Source organism: Scyliorhinus canicula, chromosome 6 (assembly GCF_902713615.1).
Source record: "Scyliorhinus canicula chromosome 6, sScyCan1.1, whole genome shotgun sequence".
Classification (NCBI taxonomy): domain Eukaryota; kingdom Metazoa; phylum Chordata; class Chondrichthyes; order Carcharhiniformes; family Scyliorhinidae; genus Scyliorhinus; species Scyliorhinus canicula.
The window spans coordinates 152,045,370-152,066,565 of NC_052151.1; the positions used below are offsets into that span (position 1 = coordinate 152,045,370).

Genomic DNA, 21,196 nt, shown 5'->3' on the forward strand with positions numbered 1-21,196 from the left:
AAGTTCCCCAGCCCTGCTGCCCCCTATGTTAATGAGCAGAACGTGGGCCTGCCGCTGGAGCCCCGCCCCCTCCAGTGACTCTCCAGCGAACGTACTTACATCATACGCACAGCTACTGTGACGGAAGGTTGAAGTATCCTTTTAGTGAGTGAAATCCTCGCCGGGCGCGGTGGCGCGCGCCTGTAATCCGGCGACTCGGAGGCTGAGGCTATCGGATTGCTTGAGATCAGGAGTTCTGGGCTGCTGCGGACTATGCCGATCAGGTGTCCTCACTAAGCTGGGCATCGATATGGTGTCCCCGGAGGAATCCGGGATCACCAGGTCGTGTAAAGAGGGGTGAATCGGCCCAGGTCGGAAACGGAGCAGGTCAAAGCCCCCGTGCCTATCAGTAGTCGGATCGCGCCTGTGAATAGACGTTGCAGTGCAGCCTGGTTGACACAGTGAAACATAGTCTTTTTAAAGAATTACCATTGCTTTCATTTGATTTATAGATTTACAGAACTTGCATCCACTTATAAATATAAAAAGACCCTTAGAAAATATACTTAGTAAAGCTTTATTTCGCTTTGATTCCAGGTCTATATTGGTTGTAATGCTGTGTTTTCTTCCGTGTGTCAAAAATTACGGAGATGTGTTTGATGAATTAACAGATACAGGACTTTTCGAAAATGTTGCTGTTACTGCTCTCTGCTGTTCAGTCACTATATTGTACTGGAAAAACTAAGTATTGTAGGTGTTTTTGTTGGTAATGAACGCAAGGGAGTGCTATGCTCAGATAGATATGCTGAAATTAGCGCTCCGCTCCCTTGCGCTTGGCACCAATGAAACAGGATCAATAACTTATGTCATTACTGTGTGAATTTAGTACTGGCAGGTGATCATTTGGTTATTAAAAGGGGAATCACGTAGACCCATTCCTGCAACTTCAGGAACCACATAGCTTTGTCTTCCGGAATTACGTGTGTTTCCTGCTGAAAATACACGACAATCTTCCCTTCACTAAGGAGTGAGAAGTAGTGAAGTTTTGAGACTGGCGATGATTGTCTTCATGACAAGAGTTCGATATTCATCAACACTTTACTGTATGGAGAGACGGAGACACTTTTGATCCCCCATAAGGACCTTGAGGCTGAGCCTATCCAACAACGTATTGACATCCCAGTGAGGGATGTTTTGAGCCAGCCTTACTCATGTCCCTGATCGTCAGGGGATGGCGGACAAACCCGATGATGAGCAGCACCAGCTCCAGCCAACTATGGAAGGGCAGCTGAACCTTATCAGCCAGGAATTCCCAGAACTCCCAAGGGGATGGGGGAGACTTGGTCGGGGGCACGAGGGTAATCACTACCTCTCTGGCAGTGAACTCCAAATCAGCCCCAGTGTCCTCCCCACACCACCATCCTCCTCCGAATGCAGTGGGCGGCCAGGTCGTGCCAAAAGGCCCCATCTCCACACTCCTAGGATTGAAAGGTCCAACGAGGGCTCACTGTGTGTTCTGGGGGGGTCTTGCTCCGGCTCACAAGATGTCTGGGAAGAGTTCCATTTCCAATGCCAATGACCAAAGTCAGAGAAAGGGGACTCTTCCCTCCCTGGGAGCCCATGTGAGCTGTAGGTGGGTGTTGTCCATCTCAGAAGGGTGAGACTGTCAAGGCTGTACCTCCTGGCCTTGGGAGGGATCCCCTGCTTGACGATGGGGTCCTTGAGGCTGAACCTGCACAGTGACCTAGAGTATAAAGCAGTTTCAGAATGGTCTTTGGCCAGGTCAGGTAGGTCCCTGGGGATGTCAACATGTTGCTGGACAGGTTCCATATTCTGAGATTCTCTCACCCTCCTGAGATGAACAACACCCATCTACAGCTCACATGGGCTCACTGGTAGCCCAGCCAGTATTTTCTGAGGGACAGACCTCAAATGTTTTTGGATTTATGCCAGACCTTCCTTCTGCATGGACATTTTCCTCTCCCTGCTGGCAGCTGACATTGGCTGCCATCACTGACTTCACACCTGGGGGCTGTGATGGGAGACTGGGAGAGGTGTGACAGTGCCAGCCTTGGCTGCCTGGGTTGTTTTGGTAACCTTGGAAGGCAGGGAAGTTTTTTCAAACATGTCTCATTTCCTTAAATGTGTGACACAACACACCGTCTATTGTCCTGAAGAGATGATCGACGGGCCTCTGGTGCTCAATGGAGAACAATCCCCACCCCAGTAGAAAAGAACAGAAAGTGAACACGTGCCAATGCTTGTCTCCCTCCTGAAGTCGAACAAGATCAGTGCTACCCCTGAAGTTAAAACTCACCACTATTCTTAGAATTCCCCCTGTACCAAAAAAGGGTCGATATTCTAAATGGTGAACAGGGATTCTCACTCACTGACTCCGATGCAGGCTTCGGTGGGTTCTATTCAGGTCAAACTATATTTTCAAGTTATCCCCCGGTATAACCCATACCTTCACCGAAGAATTTTACCTACTTACCCCTTAGTAGCATCGATGTCCTGGGTCTTGCGTTGTTAAGTAAGTAAAGTAGGCTAATAACCACTGTTTCAGGTTAAAACTTTTAAGTTATTTTATTATTATAATTTTTTTTTAAAGCTGTAAATACTTTCTTAACAGAAAGGTAAAAAGATCTTGCTTCTGGATCCTTCCTGTTGGTTGAAGGGACCTTCAGGCCCACCTTGACAATCAATCTTCTTTAAAGTCTGGTCTTCTTGAGATATATTCGCTGGTGAACTCGGTTGCTGTGTACTATCCTTCCCATGTACTGAGCTGTGAGAGCTGGCTCTGCTGGCTGTCCCCTTTCTTTGGGTTTATATTCTCTTTCAAAGAGTTATTAAGTTTTAACGACTTTATTGTAAATGAGCTTGTTTCACTTTGATAGTTAAAAAGTATCTTTGATGTAAACATTTTAATACCACTAATTATTCATTTTGGGCATAACGTCTCCTCTCAGATCTGATTAAAAAATGCTTTGGTTTCAATAGTTAACTTTTATTTCTGTGATTTCGAATCGTTTAATTTTCCAATTGTCCCCAGCTCATAACTTTGCCTTTGATTTTGACTTTAAATTATGTCTCTCGTAGACAGGTCGTCTCCAATTTTCTTTTAATTGACTTGATGTTCGTAGAATTTTACACTTTAGAATTGACACCAAATTCGACTGAGCATCATCAATCCTTTCCCAGCTGTTTACTAAGAGAGTTTATTTCAATTAAGGTGTGAAACTTTGCTTTTAGCTGTATGCTAAAATTTAACTTGGTTATGACTTGAAAGACTTGCCTGCTTTAAACATTCGTCACTTAATTCAATTGAAACGCTCATCCATGCTTTTCCAGATGCTTCCTGAGATAGTTACATTCCATGAAGGTGTGAGTCATTGTTTTAGCTTACCACATGAAACCTGTGTGTTTGATAAGCCTGCTTGTGAGCAAGAATCTGCATTTTATAATCCTACTCTTTGCAGCTGCTATTAACCTTTTGTGGGATCTTTCCCTGTATCCTCTCAGACCAGATATTGCCAGACTTCCATGTTTCAAATGACACATTTTTCTGTATTTTCAAGAACACCTGGTTAACAAAGCTGGGAAGGAAGAACAAAGGGCAGGATATTGGAAATTATGACATAAAGTTTGCCTCTAAAGCATCCAGCGACAGGAGTGTTCAGTTCACGGCAAGCCTCCTCTCAAAGGCTAGGTGTATTAACCTCTTAGTTTTCAGAAAGAACACTGCTTCTCATGCATTTTTGAAGCAGCAGCATTGGCTGAGGGGTTGACAGCCTCCGCCATGGATTTCACACATGCCTCAATTATCATGGTGGGGGTGGGTGTAGCTCTTCACTCCAAGCTTTTTGGTTATCTGGTTAAATGGTGACAGGGCTACTAGAGCTGTAGGAGCAGCCACATTTTCTTTTACAGACCTTGCCACCGGCAAAGATGGAATTGCCATTGCGGTCAGGCGAGGCACAACGCTCCCTAATTCCCAGATCCATATCAGCCGTTGGCTGCACAGAAGGGCAGCAAAATGAAAGGAATGACCATCATTCCCTTAGAATGGCAATGATCGTGATCTGCTCCCTTCCACGCCATCTGAGGATTACAATAGCAATAAACAGGAAGACCAAATAATGGGAAAGAGAAACCCAGAGAAAAAAGGAGGGAAGGAAGAAGGTTATAAAATGGGTGCTGTTGATGGTTACAGTCTATGTTGTGGACTTCATTGTAGGAGGTAGAGACATGTTCACTCAAGATAGCCCATGCACTTTTCTTTAAAAGGTCTTAATAATGGAGTTAAATTAAATAAAATCTTAACTACGGCAGCTCCAACTGTGCAGGGCTTGGCAATTAGGGAGGGTAGTGCTTCTCAAAAAGCCCAGCAAATTTGGCAAAATTGGTCTTAAAGTTACCAATTTTCTAATAGAATGCATGCAGTTGCTGCGCTTCAATATATGATGACAGCGATCCGGAAGCTGGGATGGCAATGTTACCTTTTAGTGGTACAGGCATTGTATAGTCTGGGAGGCATGGTAACCATAGCCATCCCTCCAAGCAGCTCCTTTATTTGCTTAACATTAATTTTTTAATTAAACCTCTGTGAAGCATTTTGGGACAGTTACTAAGTCAAACATGTTATTTAAAGCCATGATGTGGAGATGCCGGCGTTGGACTGGGGTGGGCACAGTAAGAAGTCTTACAAAACCCGGTTAAAGTCCAACAGGTTTGTGGCGCTAACAATTGCACACAAAAGACTCGATACGGTACAAGAGAGGCTTTATTACAGTGCGATGCTATTCCTTCGGCTGCAGCTGTAGAATGTCATCTCAGGGAAACTTAGGAATATTTATACTGCTCCCTGTGGGCAGAGCTGGCCAGCAGGGGCTTACCGGAAAACCTGTAATACAGGTACTGTCATACATCCCCTAATGCAAGCACACACATATATACAGTGGTAGAGATCACCACATTCACCCCCTGTAAAAAATGAGTCCGGCGGGGGTGACGTGAAACTATAAAACATAAACGTGATCTATTTACAGAGGGGGGGAAAGGAACCAAGAGTCCATCGGGCAACCCTGTGCCCGTCACAGGTTGAGTCGGACCGGCGGTCGGACGTTCCGTTGCGAGCGACGCAGCAGTGGTGGCGACGTCTGCACAGGCGGTGTCGGCGATGACGGCATAGGTGCTGGCAGTGTTGGTGCTGGCCAGTGGCGGGATGACACCAGGAGCGAGCCAAAACGAGATTTGGACCTGGCGGGGCTGAATTCAGGGGCGCTGGGGAAAAGGAGTGTGGCGCGTGGGTAGGGAGGAGTGTGGGCATGGGATCGGCACCTGAGGGAGCCAGGTTCCTGAGCGAGAATGTATCCTGGCAGCCGTCGGGGAACTCCACGTATGCATACTGGGGGTTCGCGTGGAGCAGGCCTACCTTGTCCACCAGAGGGTCTGTCTTGTGGTACCTGACATGCCTATGAAGAAGGACTGGCCCTGGAGCAGCGAGACAAGTCGGGAGCGACACGCCGGATGTAGACTTCCTAGGGAAGGCAAAAACACGTTCATGGGGTGTATTGTTAGTTGCGGTGCACAGCAGTGACCGAATGGAATGGAGCGCGTCAGGGAGGACCTGCTGCCAACGAGCGGTTGGGAGGTTCGTGGACCGTAGGGCTAGCTGGACGGCCCTCTATACCGTCCCGTTCTCCCTCTCTACCTGCCCATTTCCCCGGAGGTTGTAGCTGGTCGTCCTGCTGGAGGCGATACCCCTGCTGAGCAGGAAATTACGCAGCTCATCACTCATGAACGAGGATCCCTTGTCACTGTGGATATAGTCGGGGAAACCGAACAGAGCGAATATGGAATCAAGGGCCTTGATGATGGTGGCAGACGTCATATCTGGGCATGGGATGGCGAAGGGGAACCTAGAGAATTCATCAACCACACTAAGGATGTAGGTGTTGCGGTCGGTGGAGGGGAGGGGCCCTTTGAAATCCATGCTGAGGCGTTCAAAGGGGCGGGATGCTTTCACCAGGCGCGCGCGGTCTGGCCGGTAGAAGTGCGGCTTGCACTCCGCACAGAACTGGCAGTCTCTGGTGACTGTCCGTACTTCCTCGACGGAGTAGGGCAGATTGCGGGCTTTGACCAGATGGTACAACTGAGTGACCCCCGGATGGCAAAGGCTCTCATGCAAGGCACGGAGCTGGTTCACTTGTGCACAGGCACATGTACCTCGGGAGAGGGCGTCTGGGGGTTCGTTGAGCTTGCCGGGGCGATACAAGATCTCGTAATTATAGGTGGAGAGCTCGATTCTCCACCACAAGATTTTATCGTTTTTGATCTTGCCCCGTTGCGTGTTGTTAAACATGAAAGCTGCCGACCGTTGGTCAGTGAGGAGAGTGAATCTCTTGCCGGCCAGGTAATGCCTCCAGTGCCGCACCGCTTCAATGATTGCCTGGGCCTCCTTCTCAACAGAGGAGAGTCGGATTTCGGAGGCATGGAGGGTGCGGGAAAAGAATGCCACGGGTCTGCCTGCCTGGTTTAGAGTGGCGGCAAGGGCGACATCTGAAGCGTCGCTCTCTACTTGGAAGGGCAGTGTCTCGTCTACTGCGTGCATCCCGGCCTTGGCTATGTCTGAGCGAATATGAGTGAAGGCCTGTTGTGCCTCGGCTGTGAGGGGAAATTGTGTGGGCTGGATCAGTGGGCGGGCCTTGTCCGCGTATTGTGGGACCCACTGGGCGTAGTAAGAAAAGAACCCCAGGCAGCGTTTGAGAGCCTTGGGGCAGTGGGGGAGGGGAAGCTCCATGAGGGGGCGCATGTGGTCGGGATCGGGCTCCAGTAGTCCGTTTTGGACTACGTAGCCGAGGATGGCTAAGCCGTCTGTGCGAAACACGCACTTCTCCTTGTTATACGTGAGGTTGAGGAGAGATGCGGTGTGGAGAAATTTAGCAAGGTTGGCGCCGTGGTCCTGCTGCTCATGTCCACAGATGGTGACATTGTCTAAGTATGGAAACGTGGCCCGCGATCCGTACCGGTCAACCATTTGGTCCATTTCTCGCTGAAATACCGAGACCCCGTTAGTGACGCCGAAGGGAACCCTAAGAAATTGATACAATCGACCGTCCGCCTCGAAGGCAGTGTAGGGATTTACGGATGGGGAGCTGGTGGTAGGCAGATTTCAGGTCAATTGTCAATTGTCGAGAAGACCCGGTACTGTGCAATCTGATTGACCATATCAGATATGCGAGGGAGGGGGTACGCATTGAGCTGCGTTTACCGGTTGATGGTCTGACTGTCGTCCACGACCCTCCTGTGTTTCTCCCCAGTTTTAACCACCACCACTTGGGCTCTCCAGGGACTGTTGCTGGTCTCGATAATACCCTCCCGAAGCAACCGCTGGACCTCGGACCTGATGAAGGTCTTGTCCTGGGTGCTGTACCGTCTGCTCCTGGTGGCGACGGGCTTGCAATCTGCAGTCAGATTGGCAAAGAGGGAGGGAGGGTCAACCTTGAGGGTCGTGAGGCCGCAAACGGTGAGGGGAGGTAGGGGTCTGCCGAATTTGAGGGTGAGGCTCTGGAAGTTACATTGGAAGTCCAGGCCCATTAAAAGTGTCGCACAGCGGTTGGGGAGAACGTACAGGCGGAAACGGTGGAATTCAACACCCTGTACGGTGAGTTTAACCAGACAGAAGCCCCGGATCGGGACAGAGTGGGATCCGGAGGCCAGGGAGATCCGCTGGTTGTCGGAATGGACTGCAAGGGAGCAGCGCCTTACCGTGTCTGTGTTTCATGTTTCAATCATGAAACTGTCTGTGCTCCCGGAATCGATGAGGCAGGAGGTCGCGTGGCCGTTGACAAGCACCATCGTAGAAGCGGTGGCCAGGTTACGAGGATGGGATTGGTCGAGCGTCATGGAGGCGAAGTAGCGGGCGATCGACCGAAGAGTCCGACGAGTAGCGGCTGCGACCCTGGTCCCGTGGTCCCGTTCCGCGGGAGGACAAAATGGCGGCGTCTGGAGTACCTGCGGGGAAGAAGATGGCGGCGCCCATGCAGCGCACGTTGTGTGAGCGGGGCAAGATGGCGGCGACCATGGAACACACATGGAGTCGGAGGATGAAGATGGCGGCGCCCATGGCGGGGGCGGCGAAAGATGGCGGCGCCCACTGATCGCACGTGAAGTCGGGGAAGGAAGATGGCGGCGCCCACTGATCGCACGTGGCCCCGGGGGCAGCGGACGGCAGGGCCCATTGCGCGATCGGCTGCGGCGAGGGGGGGAGTTCGGGCGCGATAGCGGCAACTGCGCGGGACTGACACATCGCTGCAAAGTCGCCTTTCTTGCCACAAGATTTGCAGGTCGCGGTGCGGGCCGGGCAGCGCTGGCGGGGGTGCTTCTGCTGACCGCAGAAGTAGCAACGGGGACTCCCAGGGTGCGTGGTGCGGCGAGCAGCACAGGCATACTGTGCGGGAGCGGCCCCAGTCGGGGGGGTCGGTTGCGGGGTACACGAGGGGTAGGACGGGTGGGCCTTGCGGCTGGCGGGGTAGGATTGCACATTATGGGAAGCGGCTGTCAATGAGAGCGCTAAGGTCTTTGTTGCCGCAAGGTCGAGAGCGGCCCCTTCTAGCAGTCGTTGTCGGATGGGGTCTGATGCAATACCCGTTACAAATGCATCCCGCATAGTAGATTCTAATGTTCCGTGGACGAGACGGCCTGGCAGTCGCAGTCCCGTGCTAGAGGGATAAGGACCCGGCAGAAGTCCTCAATTGACTCACCCGGTTGTTGAACGCAAGTGGAGAGTACATGTCTCACAAACAGAGTGTTCGTCGACTGAGCGTAATTCTCTTTGAGCAGTCCCATGGCTCGGGCGTAGGTAGGCGCGTCCTGAATCAGCGGGAACACGCTGGAGCTCATTCTTGAGAATAGGAGTTGTACCTTCTGAGCCTACGATGGTGCAGGGTCCGCTGAGGAGATGTAGGCCTCGAAAACAGCCAGCCAGTGGTTAAAGTCTTTCCTGGCGTGTGGCAACTACGGATCCAGCTGCAGGCAATCAGGCTTGATTCTGATTTCCATGATGTTGGAAAATCTCACTGTAATAAATTGTGGCGCTAACAATTGCACACAAAAGACTCGATACGGTACAAGAGAGGCTTTATTACAGTGAGATGCTACTCCTTCGGCTGCAGCTGTAGAATGGCATCTCAGGGAAACTTATGAATATTTATACTGCTCCCTGAGGGCGGAGCTAGCCGGCAGGGGCTTACCGGAAAGCCTGTAATACAGGTACTGTCATATATCCCCTAATGCAAGCACACTCATATATACAGTGGTAGAGATCACCACAAGGTTTGTTTTCAATTACTAGCTTTCAGAGTGATGAAGGAGCTGTGCTCCGAAAGCTAGTGATTCAAAACAAACCTGATGGACTTTACCCTGGTGTTGTAAGAGTTCTTACTATGGTTATTTAAACGCAAATGACTTTCACTTCCTCAGTTTCAGCTCACCAAATTTGTTGACAGGTCTTTTTATTTAAACACTGTCCATTTCTCTTTCAAAAACATAATTCTCAGTTCAAGTTGTTGCTGTAAAGATTATGATAATCCTCTTTCCCCCTTCTTCTCTAATGGATTAATTGCTCCCCTAAAATGTTTGGCACACTTTTAAAGAATTATAATGTTGAAAGGCTGTAGGGGTGGGTGTAGGAGATGAGAGGGTGTGTGGGGCAGGTAACTCCAGTCTGATGTTTCTCATGTAAGCATGTGCCTCCAATGGAAAACATTGTTACAGACGTTTTAAATGCAAATAAAACCATATCATACAAACTGCCCCTAACTGGCTGAAAATGAGTTCCAAAGGCCAATATCAGTCATTTAAGTTCCAGAGTTCAGAGATTCGTATAATTCCGCTCAAGACATGTATAGTTCAACTTCTGCTCCAACCTTTCGACATAAAGTGCTGGAACACTGTCACTATGTTATTCATCCTTTTCCCAGGGCTTAAAATTCTGTGGCCCTGTATTACACGTCAGTTACTCTTTGGACTACTGAGTTAGTCCAAAACAAATAGGCTAAGGTTCATTAATTGTCCGGTGTTTAAAAGATAACCCTTAAACAAACACCATGTAATTTATTTCTTAGCAACTGTTGATGAACAATAAAATGCTTCCCTCCCACTATCATGACACACTGGGTGGGGGAGGAGTAAATTTTGTGTTTGATCATTTTAATGAAAAAGTAGGTTAATCTTTTTGTCTTTTTTGCTAATTTTAGCAAGGATTGAAATTTGATTCTCAAAATTATTTTAATAACTATATCTCTTGATGAACAAATAATTTCTTACTTTTGGATTGGTTTTTGACCTAGTTGCGGAGCTATGTATAATTCCCATCTAGATCTATTTTATGAGTGATTACATTCATAATCTACAAGTAGTGGAGCCTTTGGGGATTAGTGACCACAATATGATTAAATTTAAGATTAACTGGCAATATGCATCAATAACGGTCAAATCAAAAGCACGTGACTTTAATAAAGGCACAGTTCAAAACATTGACAGTGGAATAAAATTAATTAACGGGGGGCATTAATGAAAATAGTTCATAACAGATATTCCAGTTGTGGAAAAACATTTTTCACTACTTTTCATGTGCTTTCTAAATTTCTACAGCATATTTTGTGCTTCAATCACTTATGAAAAGAATATCTTGCAGAGACATTGTTCATTAAGAACCAATGAGCAGTTCTTGTAGAGCATGTTTCACTATTTATCAAAGATTACACTGCTGAAAGGCTGTAGGGGTGGTGTAGGAGATGCAGGATGTGTGGGGCAGGTAACTCCAGTCTGATGTTTCTCATGTAAGCATATGCCTCCAATGGAAAACATTGTTACAGACATTTTAAATACAAATAATTTGATTAGTGAAAGATCAAACTTTGTCTTGAAAATGTTATAATTTTCCACCTTTATTATGGCATAAATCTAATTTCTAACAGTAAATCCTTAGTTTAATCCAGAATCCAAGATGGCCAATATTTTTGAGTAAAAGCGTACTCCAAAAATGCTTCAAAATGCTACAAATACTGTGAAGTGTTGATTGCTCCCTCCCTATCCCTAACAATCAATCATTTACACCAATCCATGCTGGTCCAGCCCTCCCCTTTCCTCTCACTCATCGAACCAACTGTTGGCTCCTGCATAATTTCATTTGCTTCTACTGTAAAAGTTGGTTTTGAATGAGCTGCATCTCATTTGTGGGAATTCCTGATCTCCTGTGAATCACCACCCACAGTGTACATGTATTCAAACAGTTCATGGCAGTAGTAACAAGGCTTGCGTATGAGTTATGGTGGGCAATGGCTTGCATTGGCCTTGAAAGCACTGTTTGGCTTGAAGAAATGAGCATGCTTTTGTCAGGATAAATCAAAAGTGGGCAACCAACAGATAACCATTTATGTCGTCAACCACATACTGTGCATAAGACATCTAGTCTAATAAACAATTAAACATCTGTTATTAACAATCAGGAATTTATGGAGGGGGTGCTTGTAACTTGAACAATGCCTGCATAATTTATAGCTTAATATCTGCTTGCATCTTTTGGGTAGGAAAAGTTGAAGACTTGTTAAATGACAGTGAATATTTCAGATAATTGACAAATAGATCAAGATGCAAGAAGGATGTTCCCAATGGTAGGGGTGTCCAGAACCAGGGATATGGGGTAAGCTATTTAAGACAGAGATGAGGAGAAATTTCTACATGCAGAGAGTGGTAAGCCTGTGGAAATCATGACCATAGAAAGTAGTTGAGGCCAAAGAAGTATATGCTTTCAAGAAGCAATTAGATATAGCAATTGGGGTGAAGGGCATCAAAGGATATGGTGGGAAGGCGGGATTAGGCTACTGAGTTGGATGATCAGCTATGATCATAATGAATGGCAGAGCAGGCTGGAAGGGCCGAATGGCCTCCTCCTGCTCCTATTTTCTATGCTTCTATGACCATCTTGGCACACCTTGTACTGGTGACAATAATAAAGAAAAAGTAGTAAGTAAATGAGATAACTGGCTCTGAGGAGGTATTCAGGGAGCCCAGTGGTGCAATCAATGGTGAAGCTATGGAATCAGTTGAGGAGGCATGTTAGGGTGGAAGGGATGCCGGTGTTAACGCCGCTGTGCAAGAATCATGGGTTTGAGGTGGGGGGAGCGTGGGGGGGTGGATAGTGTATACAGAAGGTGGGGGATCTGTATTTGGAGGAAGAGTTCGCCAGTCTGGAGGAGCTAAGGGAGAGGGTAGAGCTGCCGAGGGGGAGTGAGTTCAGGTATCTACAGGTTAGGGAATTTGCGCGAAAAGTCTGGAAGGGGTTCCCTAAGTTGCCTGGATACACCCTGCTGGAGCGACTGCTTCTTCCGGATGTGGAAGGGTAGGGAAGAATTTGGGATGGGGAGCAGGGAAGCGAGCGGGTGGTGAAGATCAAGGAGAAATGGGAAGGGGAGTTAGGAGAGGAGATCAACTGGGGAGTATGGAGTGAGGCACTGCATAGGGTAGACGGGACCTCCTCCTGTGAAAGGATGAGTCTGATACAGTTTTAGGTGGTGCACAGGGTGCATATGACTCGGCGAGAATGAGTGGGTTCTTTCAGGGGGTAGCTAATGAGTGTGAGAGATATGGGCGGGGACCAGCGAATCACGCACACATGTTTTGGGGTTGTGAAAAATTGGGAAGATTCTGGGCGGGTGTGTTTGCAGCCTGAGCCAGGATAGTGGAGGACAGGGTGGACCCAGACCCATTGGTGGCAATATTTGGGGTTTCAGAGAAGTCGGAGCTCCTGGAGAGGAGGAAGGCCGATGTTGCGGCCTTCGCCTCTTTGAATGCACGGTGACGAATTTTACTGGAGTGGTGGTCGGCATCGCCACCGGGGGTAGCAACATGGTTGGGTGACCTGTATGACTTCCTGCAGTTAGAGAAGATAAAGCATGAGTTAAGGGCTTCTGCAGAGGGGAGTAAGGAAAGGTGGGGGATGTTTGTGACCGTGTTTGAGGAGCTGTTCGTCCCGGTTGGGGGGGGGGGGGGGGGGGGGGGGTGAATAAGGGGGGAAAATTTGTACAGACTGCTGGGACGTATGCTTCCCGGAGTGTTTATTTGTTGTAACCTGTTTTGATGCATGTTTGTTATAAAATACATTTAAAATTAAAACAAGTGAGATGGCATAGTAATGCTAAAACACTTGAAACTCAGGTTGCTAACAGTGGATGTAAAATTGACTTGATGCCAAACATCTCACACAATGTACAACTTTCCTGCATGTTAAATAAACAACAATAATCCGCACTTATAGTTAAATGTCCCAAGGTGCTTTACAGGTGGGTTTTTAAATAAAATGTGTCAACAAAATATTAAACCAGAAGACCAAAAGATGGGCCAAAGAAATCGATTTCAAAGAGCATCTTAAAGGACGAAAGAGACAGAGAGATTTAGGGAGGGAGGTTCAAAGCTTAGCGCCTCAGCCGCTGTTGTGAGTTTGGATACAGAGAGGAAAGTTGGAATGGGCTTGAGTTTATGGCACATTAGAGTACAAGCATCTAATTGTCAACAATCATGAACTAATGGCCCCGGATTTGCTGGGAATGAAATGGTGAGTTAAATGATTTCACAGGTTTAAATTTTGAAATAACCCAGGAATTTATGGCAGGAAAGAGATATGATGTGAGTCATAAATTTCCACAGATTTCTGGATGGTATGTTGCGCTTGCCATTAACTCCATGAAAGTAGGAACTTGCTGTTAAATATTTCATGAGTTTCAAGAAATGATTGTATTTGTGTGGTTAACATGAATATGCTTGCTGCACAAAGGGCAATTATCGAACTCATTAAGGACCTCTTTAATGGTGAGATTTAAGGAAGAAGGAAAACATGTATTTATATAGCACCTTTCAAGATCCCAAACCACTTTACAGCCAATGAAGTATGTTTCTGAAGTGTAGCAACTGTTGTAATGTTGGAAGCATGGCAGCCAATTTGTGCATAGCAAACTCCAATCAAAAACACTGTGATAATGGCTCGATTATCCAGGAGCTTTCAATGTTGGTTGAGGGATAAATGTTTGTCAGGACACTGGGGATAATTGCCAAGCTCACCTTCAAAGTAGTTCCATGGAATATTTTACGTCAACATGAAAGGGTATTGGGGCCTTGATTTATCCTCTCATCAGATCTCAAGGACCACGGGCTGGATTCCTCGTTCCTGAGACTAAGTGTTGACACTGTCGTGAAAACGGTGGAGTTTCATGACGACGTGATCGGGTCCCCACCTGCAGCATTTCAACTGCTTCCAAGGGTCTAGATCGGGCGGATCGTGAAACTCATCAAGATATTTACAGACCGGCGGCCGATTCGCTGGTTCTGTGATTGAAGCGACGCCGCGGCTGCAAATAACTCATTGTCTGCGGGCCGGAGGAGAGGGAGGTCGTGGATGCAGAAGTTGGCGGCGTGCCACAAAGTGAGACCCCCTGTCTGGTTGCAGGTCCTCACGACAAATGTGTGCCTACCCCAACCCCACACACCCCCTCACCCCAACCCCCCACACCCCAGCCCTCACCACCTCATGCCTCACCCCCGTCCGGCTGTCTAACCCTACATGCTGTCTTGTGTCTTATAGGACCAGCCGGGTATGGGCCCGGCCCATCTGGGGCTCCCCAGCGAGTGCCAGAGCTGGTGGCCCTAGATATTCAAGCACTGATAGGGAGAGCAGCCAGAACACCAGCCCTCTGCCCGAGACGACCCAAGACACCACGACCCAGGACACCACGACCCAGGACACCACAACCCAGGACACCACAACCCAGGACACCACGACCCAGGACACCACAACCCAGAAGACCCCGGAGTTCGGGTCAGATGAGGACACTGACTTTCCATCACTGCTGTCTCTAACACCCTCCAACATTTCAGAGACTGTCACCTGGGTTGGACAAATTAGTGAAGAGGTTTCTGGGACACTCGCTGGTGCGCACCAGACAGTCGGTCCGGTACAGCAGGTGGAGGTAGGAGCAGCCGAGGAGCCGCACGGTCAGAGGGAAAGGATGGCCCCAGCAACCAGCTACTTCCCAGACGGGTCCCGGACTCCTGGAACATCCAGTCCCACCCCTAGTACAGGTGCAGGAAGAGACTCAGGAGGAGAGGAGGAAATGACGGCTTGCTTCCAGATGCCAGATGCAAGTGGAGGAGTCGATCTGCCTGCAGGAGCAGGGAGTGGTGCTGGTCCTGCGTGCGACACAGGCCGAAACCACAAGGGTGGCGCCCGCGGTGGAGGTAATGGGTGCGGCGATGTCAGACGTGGGACAGAGTGTGCAGGGCCTCGGGCATTCTGTGCGAGCGGAGCCGTGGCCCAGGACAGGGCTGCCCACTCACAGGCAACCCTGTGCCAGAGCCACCTGGAGATTGCAGAGGCGCTCCTCAGTGTGGCCGAGTCACCGCATGCCATTGCTGAGAGCATCGGAGGCATTGCCCAGGTGCTGGCCGATGTCGCTCAGACACAGAGGGAGGTGGTCCAGTCTCAGGGGGAGGTGGTCCAGTCTCAGGGGGAGGTGGCCCACTCTGTGCTCCATGGCCGCTAACTTTCAGACTCTTGTCGATACCAGAGCGGCATCCAGGACTGGCAGTGCCAGGTGTCGGGCAGGCACTATGGGGGGTTGGCTCCGTTCGCACCCCCATCCCATGGAGAGGCCAGGCGCCATTGGGCACCCCAAGGGAGGAGGAGGTGCTGGAGGCCCATGCCGGTGACTCCTGCAGGGGACGTCCCGGAACACCACAGGTACTGACTCAGCTCATCACTCATAAAGGAGGATCCCCGGTCGCTGTGGATACAAGCGGGGAAACCGAACAGGGCGAAGATGGTGTTGAGTGCTTTGATGACTGTGGCAGACATCATGGGCGTGATTCTCCGAAACGTCGAGAAATCGTGAGGCCGGCGTCAAAAACGGGCGGGTTTGACGCCAGCCTCCGGCCCCCCCGACCGGGAACCGATTCTGGTCCCCGGTCGGGGCTAGCATGCCGCGGCCGTGAACTCCGGCATCGCGGGCTTAACGAATTTCGTTAAGCCCGCTTGCCAGAGTTTGCGACGGCTGACGCGTCACATGACGTCAGCCGCGCATGCGCGGATTGGAAGACTCCAACCCGCGCATGCGCGGATGACGTCATCGTGCATTTGCACGAAACCCGCGCATGCGCGGGCCGAGATGCCCCTCAGCCGCCCCGCGAATGGATACAGCGGGGCGGCGGAAGGACAAAGAGTGCGCGGGTATCGGACCCGCTGCCTGCGATCGGTACCCACCGATCGCGGGTCCATGGCACCCTTGGCACGGCCGTGGTACTGCCGTGCCAATCGGTGCCATGGTTCCCAAGATCCCAACTTTACGGCCGTTTTTACGAACGGTCAGACCAGGTGTGTTTGACGTTCCTAAAAACGGTCGTAAACATAGAACGATACAGCGCAGTACAGGCCCTTCGGCCCTCGATGTTGCACCGACATGGAAAAAATCTAAAGGCCATCTAACCTACACTATGCCCTTATCATCCATATGCTTATCCAATAAATTTTTAAATGCCCTCAATGTTGGCGTGTTCACTTCTGTTGCAGGTAGGGCATTCCACGGCCTCACCACTCTTTGTGTAAAAAACCTACCTCTGACCTCTGTCCTATATCTATTACCCCTCAATTTAAGGCTATGTCCCCTCGTGCTAGCCACCTCCATCCGCGGGAGAAGGCTCTCGCTGTCCACCCTATCTAACCCTCTGATCATTTTGTATGCCTCTATTAAGTCACCTCTTAACCTTCTTTTCTCTAACGAAAACAACCTCAAGTCCATCAGCCTTTCCTCATAAGATTTTCCCTCCATACCAGGCAACATCCTGGTAAATCTCCTCTGCACCCGTTCCAAAGCTTCCACGTCCTTCCTATAATGAGGCGACCAGAACTGTACGCAATACTCCAAATGCGGCCGTACTAGAGTTTTGTACAACTGCAACATGACCTCATGGCTCCTGAACTCAATCCCTCTACCAATAAAGGCCAACACACCATAGGCCTTCTTCACAACCCTATCAACCTGGGTGGCAACTTTCAGGGATCTATGTACATGGACACCGAGATCCCTCTGCTCATCCACACTACCAAGAATTTTACCATTAGCCAAATATTCCGCATTCCTGTTATTCTTTCCAAAGTGAATCACCTCACACTTCTCCACATTAAACTCCATTTGCCACCTCTCAGCCCAGCTCTGCAGCTTATCTATGTCCCTCTGTAACCTGCAACATCCTTCCGCACTGTCTACAACTCCACCGACTTTAGTGTCGTCTGCAAATTTACTCACCCATCCTTCTGCGCCCTCCTCCAGGTCATTTATAAAAATGACAAACAGCAACGGCCCCAGAACAGATCCTTGTGGTACGCCACTCGTAAAGGGCTTGGACTTCGGCCCATCGGCCAGCTGAGAATCGCTGCTCGCCGTAAAAAAACGGCGGCAGCGATTCGTGTCGGGAGGCGGGCGTGGGGGGGGGGGGGGAGAATAGCGGGAGGGCGTTAGACTAGCGTGGCCGTAAAAATTTACGACCTCCGCTATTCTGCGCACCGTCGTGAGTGCGGAGAATCGCCGCCCATATCGGGGCATGGAACAGTGAAGAGGAATCTGGAGTATTCGTCGACCACGTTAAGAAAGTACGTGTTTCGGTCGGTGGAGGGGAGAGGCCCTTTGAAATCCACGCTGAGGCATTGAAAGGGGCGGGAGGCCTTCACTATGTGCACTTGGTCTGGCCGGTAGAAGTGTGGTTTGCACTCCGCGCAGACCTGGCAGTCTCTGGTGATAGCCCTGACCCAATGGAGTAGGGCAGATTGCGGGCCTTTATGAAGTGAAAGAACCAGGTGACCCCTGGGTGACAGAGAGCGTCGTGTAGGGCCCGGAGTCGGTCCACTTGTGCGCTGGCACATGTACCTCGGTATAGGGCATCGGGGGGCTCGTGAGCTTACTGGGGCGATACAAAATCTCGTAGTTGTAGGTGGAGAGCTCGATCCTCCACCTCAAGATTTTATCAATTTTGATCTTACCCCGCTGTGTGTTATTGAACATGAAGGCAACCGACTTTTGGTCAGTGAGGAGAGTGAATCACCTGCTGGCCAGGTAATGCCTCCAAGGGGCTGGTTTAGCTCACTGGGCTAAATCACTGGCTTTTAAAGCAGGCCAGCAGTACGGTTCGATTCCCGTACCAGCCTCCCCGGACAGGCGCCGGAATGTGGCGACTAGGGGCTTTTCACAGCAACTTCATTGAAGCCTACTCGTGACAATAAGCGATTTTCATTTCATTTCAATGCCGCACAGCTTCTACGATGGCTTGGGCCTCATTCTCGACGGAGGAGTGCTGAATTTTGGAGGCATGGAGAGTGCATGAAAAGAATGCCACGGGCCTGCCTGCCTGGTTGAGGGTGGCGGCCAGAGTGACATCTGATGCATCGCCCTTGACTTGGAAGGGGAGCGTCTCGTTGACCGCGTGCATCGTGGACTTGGTGATGTCGGCCTTGATATGGTTGAAGGCCTGGTGAGCCTCGGTCGTCAGGGGGAAAACGGTGGAGTGAATGAGTGGGCCGCATATTTAGGGGCCCGCTGGGCGTAGTATGAGAAGAACCCCAGACATCGTTTAAGAGCCTTGGGGCAGTGGGGGAGAGGAAGTTCCATGGGGGGGGGGGGCACATGCGATCGGGGCCATGCCCTAGAATTCCATTTTGCACCACATAGCCAAGGATGGATAAGCGGTTGGTGCTGAACACGCACTTCTCCTGTTGTACGTAAGGTTCAGGAGTTTGGCGGTGTGGAGGAATTTGGAAAGGTTAGCGTTGTGGTCCTGCTGGTCGTGGCCGCAGATGGTGACGTTATCCAGGTACGGGAAGGTGGCCCGCAGCCCGTACCGGGCAACCATTCGATCCATCTCCCATTGGAAGACCAAGACCACATTAGTAACGCCGAAGGGAACCCTAAGGAAGTGGGAAAGGCGGCCGTCCGCTTCGAACGCAGGGTATGGGTGGTCCGCCTTGCGGATGGGGAGCTGGTGGTAGGCAGATTTCAGGTCCACTGTCGAGAAGACCCGGTATTGTGCAATCTGATTGACCATATCAGATATGCGTGGGAGGGGGGTACGCATCGAGCTACGTGTAACGATTGATGGTCTGACTGTAGTCAACAACCATCCTGTGTTTCTCACCAGTTTTCACAACTACTTGGACTCTCCAGGGGCTGTTGATGGCCTCAATATTGCCTTCCTGCAGTAGCCTCTGGACCTTCAACCTGATGAAGGTTCAGTCCTGGACGCTGTACCGTCTACACCTGGTGGCGATGGGTTTGCAATCCGGGGTGAGGTTTGCAAACAGAGAAGGCGGGTCGACCTTAAGGGTCATGAGGTAAGGGCATACGGTAAGGGGTGGTAGGGGTCCGCTGAATTTCAGTGTTATACTTTGGAGGTTGCACTGGAAGTCCAGGCCGAGTAGCAAGGCAATGCAGAGGTTGGGGAGGACGTAGCGCTGGAAGCCGCTGAACTCTACGCCCTGGATGGTGAGGGTTTTGGTGCAGTACCCCCGGATCTCCACGGAGTGGGATCCGGAGGCCAGGGAGATTCATTGTGTAATGGGGTGTACAGTGAGGGAGCAGCGCCTTACCGTATCGGGGTGGATGAAGCTCTCGGTGCTCCCGGAGTCAAGAAGGTCGGATGTCTTATGCCCATCGACCTTTACCGTCATCGACGCGGTTGCAAGGTTGTGCGGCTGGGACTGGTCGATCGTGATGGAGGCGAGCTGTAGCTGTTGTTGGAAGGCCTCGAGCTAGTCGGCAGCGGTTGAGGGCGATGAACGGCCCGATAAGGTGCCCGATGAGCAGGGGGTCCTGAGGCAAGGAAGATGGCGGCGCCCATGGGGCGCACGTGCTATGAGGCGAGGAAGATGGCGGCACCCACGGGCCGCACGTGGGAGGTGCAGGGACAATGGGCCTGGTTACAGCGGCGATCGAGTGGGCCTGGCACACAGCAGCGAAATGTCCTTTCTTCCCGCAGGCCTTTCAGAGTGCGCTCCGCGCCGGGCAACGCGGCCGGGGGTGCTTTGTCTGTCCGCAGAAATAGCACTTGGGTCCCCCGGGGTTGGCAGGCTGCCGCGTGGCGCGGGCTTGGGGTTGGCTGGGGGTGGTCGCTGGTGGGGTGAACGATGGGGTGGCCACTGGTGGGGTGAACGATGTCCAGGAGGGGGCGCCGTCCGGTGGGGGGCGTAAGCTTGTATATTTCGGGAGGCGACCGTTTGTGAGATAGCGAGTTTCTTGGTCGCCGCGAGGTCGAGGGTAGCCCCTTCTAAGAGTCGCTGGCGGATGTATGCCAACCCCATGCCCGTAACAAAAGCGTCCCTGATTAGGAGTTCGGAATGTTTAACGGCCGAAACTGCCTGGAAATCGCAGTCCCTCGCCAGGGCGTGCAGGGCACACCAGAAATCTTTCAAGGACTCACCGGGGAGTTGATGCCGCATGGACAGGAGGTGACTGGCGTAGAGTTTGTTGGTCTGCTGGCTGTAGTTCTCTTTCAGAAGTGCCATGGCCTCAGCGTAGGTGGGCGCGATCTGGATGAGGGGAAAGATATCGGAGCTCAGCCGCGTATACAGGATCTGGAGCTTCTGTGCCTCTGGGGGTTGTTCTGTTGCAGATCCGATGTAGGCTTCAAAGCAAGCTAGCCAGTGGGCAAAGGCCGACTTGGCATCGTCTGCTTGAAATGAAAAATGAAATTGAGGGCTCAGCTGCAGGCGATCTGGCTTGATGCAGAGATCCATCGTTGTAAAATCTCTGCTTATTAAATTGATGCACTATCAATTACGACGAGACGAGAGTAGAGAGTAATCGAGGCTTTATCAAGCAGAGATGTGTAGCCTCCTGCAGCTGCTGCCGAAATGGCTGCAGCTTGGTGAGCCCATACATTTATACTCCGCTTACTGGGCGGAGCCAGCAGGCAGGGATCTACCCCCATACCTGTAGTAAAGGAGCCTTACCATATTACATCTCATGTATGTGATATATACAAACAATGGTGACTACCACACCGCCGTAATGGGGCTTGGTGCGTGGGCACCGGCCCTGTCACGTCGGGGGCTCCCCGGCTGCTTGGTCTGTCCCCCCCTCCCCCGGCCCTGGCAGGGCCCGTCCACCCCTCAGGAAGC

At 50.6% G+C, this 21,196-nt stretch overlaps 1 long non-coding RNA gene across 1 annotated transcript; it reads left to right on the plus strand.

Moving 5' to 3' along the window:
* The first annotated feature begins 133 nt into the window (after positions 1 to 133).
* Positions 134 to 17,918, plus strand: LOC119966842. Its single transcript, XR_005460854.1, has 3 exons — positions 134 to 450; positions 760 to 762; positions 17,903 to 17,918. It is a non-coding gene; the product is annotated as an uncharacterized LOC119966842 (long non-coding RNA).
* The last annotated feature ends 3,278 nt before the right edge of the window (positions 17,919 to 21,196 follow it).